The following is a 6159-nucleotide window of genomic DNA, read 5'->3' as shown; positions in this document are numbered from 1 at the left end:
TGACCATTGTTTAACCTCACCAATTTTCCCACAAAGGAGCAGAATACTGCAGATATACACTTGATGCTGTTGAAATGCTGAGGAGAGGAACATGTGGGTGCAGCGTAATGCCTTTATTCCCATGATTCCCTCTGAAACAGGATATGGGGACAATACGGGACATGTGAGTTTTTGAACCATCACAAATTTTAAGTTCTTGAAAATGAATAACTTCCAGATGTTGAGCAAAGGAAGCTCGTGCTGCAGTGCATCAACGCACCACTGTTGAATTTCGCTGCCTGCGTCGCTTTGACAGCTGAAAGCTCAACGAGCAGAGGGGAGGATTGTTCAAACGACATTATTAGTTGGAGTTTGAGTGCAGCGCTTGACGCCAAAATAATACAACATTTACCAGGAAGTGACAGTAACATACAAAAGCGGCATAAAAACACTGGAATTGTGGAACAGATGATGAGCGTGTGAAGAGTGGAGGCCTTATGGCTCTCAGAAGCCTCATATTAACAAGAATCCCTGTGGGTTGCATACATGACTCACTCATTGCACTGGTGACAGCACCGTCACACACACACACACACACACACACACACAGGGAGCAGTGTGACATATCATGGCTATGCAGATGATACAGTGCTGTGGGGGTGTTGGTGTAGAAGAATAGAAGGATTTCTCTCAGAGGACAGAGAGACAACAGAGAGGAGGAGGAGGAGGAGTGACACAGTTGGTGGTTCCTCTGCCAGCTACACCCCAATTAAAAATTATTTTACACGTTCATTTTTTGTTCTCTTTGTTTGTGTCTTTTTTTGTCGCCCATGGAGTGATCCACTGTATCTGTGCAGTTAGCGTTCAGAGATGTACGAAAGCCTTAAAGTTGCAAAACAGGCCTGGCACCGTCGTGAGTCCCTGGTGGAGAATCAGGGTTTGTTCGCAGTTCCCAGCTACCGCCGTTATTTTTAATCAGAAAACAAGTGGGAGATGCTCAGAAAATGCCATGGAGCGGTTCTCAGTAGCTTTTTGGGAGAGAAGAAATGATTCCCAAAGGTTTAGCTTCTCTGAAACAAAGCATGTCAGCTCCTTTTTTCTGAGGATTAACCAAGGTTTCACACAACGCCACTGACGAAGGTGCAACTGAGGGATATTCTTGTGGCGGTTAGAAGAGGAAATCACAAATCACTTTACTTATTATTGTTTCATTTGGTTTAGTTTAAAGATTTGTAGTCACTGATTATCTTTTTCATTTTTTTTTTCTAAGCTAAGCCAGCACATCACTGTTCAAAGGCACTTCAGTTTCTACAGTGATCAGATGCAACGCTGCTTAAAATAGCCTGTCACATAATCCTCTGTAAAACCGCCACCTGCCATTTTTACACCGGTTAGCTTAGCTTAGCATAAAGACTAGAACTTGGAGTCACATGACACGACTCTGGGAAATACTGTGGCACATAACCCCTGCAGAACCACAACATGTTGTTTTCACACTTTGGTTTTTGTACAGATTAAACAAACGAGCAGGGATGGAAAGATTATGACATATTGAAATATTTTATGTAAGTATGAGTACTGTCTTTACTCAAGTAAAAGTAAAAAGTGCAGTCAGTTAAAACGTACCCGGAGCAAGCCCTCCTCAGTGTAGCTGAACTAGTGTAAAACAGAAAGGAGAACAAAACTCAAGCAATAACAAAATAGTGGCTGGCAATAAATAAAATGTCTATGGGCATCGTGGTGAGTCCAACAAGCGACATTAAGCTACAGAAATTAAACAGCCTGACACTACTTATACAATAATGTGCAAGGCAGCCCAAGAAGTCTGCAACCACAAACACAGATATTAATTTAAAGCAAACAGCGAGCCTGCACCATGTTTATACACTGTGTAGCACACACGCACACACACACACACACACACACACACACACACAGAATGTTGCCAGGCAACACAGAGTTTTTTGATGTTCTCTGGAGAGTGAGTTCAGGAGTTCAGTGTGTAAAGGTGCAAAAAAAAATTGACTTTATTACAGTAACGAGAGTAGGTGGGGCGGCCGTGGCTCAGGTGGTAGAACGGGTCATTACTGATTGGAGGGTTGGTGGGTTTGTGGTTCCATCTCCACCTCCTCCACCCGCTGAAGAGTCGTTGGCCAACGCAGGGCAGATAAATGGGTAGGGCTGGTCAGGAAGGCGTAAAAAGCCTGTGCAGATCCCCATGCCGGGCTGGGTGGGGCCTGGTCTAGCAGACGATCCACTGTGGGGACCCCCAGCGGGGAGCAGCCTGAAAGAGAAACAAAAAGGTGCTGGTGGGTGAGAAGCTAAGCTAACCGGCTGCTGGCTCGAGCTTCGTTCTCACTGAGAGTTTTATCAATCTTCTCATCTGACACTCAGAAAGAAAGCACCTGTTTTTTATTTATCTACGCGGCTTTCGGTATCTCTTCTGCTGAAAGCTGCCGATTCTGTCGATATGAGTGGTGGATAATCTGCTATCTGTGGCAAAGTGCTGTGATAAGACACATAACCAAGCAACAGGTAAACTGAAATGTCCCACACTCCAAATCTGTTATTTAATACTGACTATGCACAGATTCTGATATGTTCCAATCTAACCGCAGCAATATAATGGACGTATAGTCAAATGTGGACATGCGATGAAAAGGGCCTTAAGTGAGGTTCGACTGCAGCGTTGCAGTGCTGCAGCAAAAGCCATGCTTACAGTCACGACATGGCTTTTCAGAAAGGGCGGTCTCTTTGTCTGGACAAAATAAAAGCCTGCAGACAAACACAGACAGCGTAAGTAGGTCTGTGTTTAGAGCCATATGCCCATGAATGCAGCTTGTCTCAATAAAACATGGTGCTTCGTTGTTAATCTTTAATAGTTCTGTCCTGGAGAATTAACCCAGATGAACACACATTGAGGGCACCGTCCCCTCACACACACACGCACACACACACACAGATGCCCTGTCTCTCGTTCCTCTTCCGCAATCTCTTCCTCTTCCCTCCCTCCCTTCACCCCCCTTCCACTTACTCACAATCTTCCATTCGCGTTCCTTCCTCTCTGTCTCTCATCTTCTCTTCACTTTGCCCTTTCCCTACCTCTTATCCCATGTGCCCCTCTCCCCTTTTACCAGATTTCACACCAATTTGCAAAACAGGATGGTCCACCGAAGAGGAGATAATATTGGGTGGTGAAGAAAACGAGGAAGAAACAAAAATGACCAAGTGGAGGTGTGGAAGAAAAATAAAATCTGGAGGAGAGGAAAGGAAGAGAAAAGAGGTCGAGAAATGAGAAAAAGAGACCCTGCCAAACTTGGCAGTGAGCGATGGATCAGGGGGTGATCTGGTCAAATATTTATGTTGCGATGCTTGCTGGGAGGTTTGACTGGTGGTCAGGACTGGTGCAGTGCCTGTGTGTGTTAATGTGAGCGCGCGCGTGTGTGTGTACATGTAATGCGGTGATTTTCTCAAAATGAGAAAAGGGCAAAAATAAATCACACATTATTTTGATGGGTTAAATCAGATTATTGCAGCGCACGCACAGCTCCTGCCACAGTGCACAGTGCAGTGTGGATTTGAGGATTTCACTGATAAGCATGTATGTCCAACATGTGAAGGTCCAGAGCTTCATTTCACTCCCTGTCTATGTCTCTCAACGGGAGTAGTTGCATAAATATGAGCGAGTGAACTCATTCACCTATCCATCCAGCCGTCTATGATATAATACCAGCGTCTGCCCGTTGCCAGTGCTCTCCGTTCTCCTGACAGATCCAGTTAAACAAATAAAGCGTCATCCCAAACAAACACAACCAGTGACATATTGGTTTTCATTATTTTGAAAATGTCTCATTTGTTCTTCCTAGCTGTCTCCTCTCTCTCTCTCTGTCTCTCTCTCTCTCTCTCTCTCTGTCTCTCTCTCTCTCTGCAGTGCTGCCTGTCTGTCTGTGAGTAGTCAAACTCTGCCCCCTGCTGGCTGCATGGGAGAACTGCACAGATGGTGTTCATGTGAGAGCAGGAAGCTTAGAGACAGATTCCTTCCAGATGTGCATGTTTTCTTGGTGACACCCACACTGAAATCTGTGTTTCAAGAGCCAGTTAAAAATGTCGATTACATAACTAGTCATGAAAAGTAACTAAGTGCAACTTCTCAAGTACAGTACTTAAGTACTTAAGGCAAATACAGAGCTTTTTAATCCACATCATTTATTTCATATCTTTAGTTTTTAGTTACTTTGCAGATTCAGATTATGAATCCAAAATATAAACTAATAAATGATAATGTTTTATTATAGGTTCATATACATAGCAGTATAAACTAATAAAACAAGCCCCACCTTTAAGCAGCTGCAACATTAAAGTGAGTTACATGTTAATGCATAAACATTATAATCCAGCAATATAATCTGATTCTGAAATGGACCATCCTGTATAATAAGTTCTTTTACTTTTTGTACTTTAAGCATATTCTGAAGATAATACTGCCCCTTTTACTTAAGTCATATTTTGAAGGATTTTATTTGAAACAGAGTACTTGTACACTGTAGTATTGCTGCTTTTACTCAGCACTTCCTCCACCGTTGAGTAAGGATGATGAAGCATAATGATGATGCAGATGTTTGCAGGGCTGGTAATCAATACCAGTAATCTAACAAATCTCTTCCCTGCATCCTCTGCTGAAATGTTCCTGTGCACAAACCCAGCAGATGACGTTACAAGCAGAGAAGACTCGATCTTAGATTTCTGTTCAGGACATATGAATACATTGTTCGTTTTATTTTCTTTCCATTTCAAGTCCCCATATGCTTGGCAAGAGATCTGCTGCTGTCGCTATTCAGGATATGACAGGCTAGAATCACAATGAATGGTGTGACTTGAAGCTTACAGTCTCCACTCTTTGTGCTAAGCTAAGCTAACCAGCTGCAGGCATATATTTAGGTATGAGAGTGGCATTGATCTTCTTCACTTCCCTCAGCAAGGAAACAAATTATTTCCCAAAATGTCAAGCTATTTCTTTCATATGTGCAGCAGGCAAGTAGGCTGTGGTCATCACACTGCAGCTCTTCCTCCCTCAGGGATCTGAAATCATTCTTTCAGGCACTAAATGTACATTTCAATACTTTATCTAAGTGTCTGAATTTGAAGAGTATAAATTTGTACCATGTAGTGCCCTCAGAAACTCCTGCAGTGGAGCAAAAGAAATGTCATGTTTGTAGTTAGCGCGCTACTTTTTGCAACAAATGCAATGCACTGCTTCACCTTTAACAGGTGTGTAAGTCACAGGTATGAGACACTACACCTGCCTGTGATAACGCAGAACGATGACGTTTCCTACATGTCTGACATCTCAACACAGTGCTCGCTTGGTTGTGTGTGATTTTGGAATAGTGGATAAGTGCCTAACATCCTGTATAATTCTGTAATACCAGCGCAGCCGCTAGCATGCAATGAGATTTACATGACACCTACATACAGAAGATCAAGGAGAGGCCTTTCCAGTAAGAGACCGTTTATGATGAGTTTATAAGGTGCAACTAATTGCTTTATCAAAGCTAGTCATTGAAATGCTTTGTAGATCAGCTACAGGACACAAGCAACTCATTAAAGCCTTTGCATGCCTATAGTGCTGGGCTTGATTGAAGGCTCCTTCACTGCTCTGGTAGTTGTGTTGCACCTGTTAGGGAGGGCCAGTTCACCCTGTTGTCAATCCCATTGGTCAACCTGCATTTGAAAGTATTGTGTTTAAGTCTGCAGGGCCTTTAATATTTACAACTAAAGAAAACAACAGATAAAAAATAACAAATAACAAAATAACTTATGGTATTAGGACACAGATGATTTTGCAAACATGGACATTAGAAACACCACTGCTGACTTCACAAATTCAGATAGCTCTCCAGCCATATGTGAAACAAGGTTGCTTCAGTCCTTCCAGTTCATGTTATTCCTTTGGCAGGAATGAATGAATTTTGATCATAATGTGAGAGATATTCTCAATGTAACTTAATGGTTAATTCTTTAAGAGTGTATTTCTACAAGTCAATTTTTATTTAGAGATATTAAATGGCTGCTCTAACTAGTGATAAATGAAATGTAGATAGCCTATACGGGATTAAATATTTATATAAAAAATAATCAAATCAATTATAAAATGATATATGATTAATAGCTTTATAGGAT

The sequence above is a fragment of the Chelmon rostratus genome, chromosome 17, assembly GCF_017976325.1.
Source record: "Chelmon rostratus isolate fCheRos1 chromosome 17, fCheRos1.pri, whole genome shotgun sequence".
NCBI classification, from domain to species: Eukaryota; Metazoa; Chordata; class Actinopteri; order Chaetodontiformes; family Chaetodontidae; genus Chelmon; species Chelmon rostratus.
Note: the sequence above shows the minus strand (reverse complement) of the source record.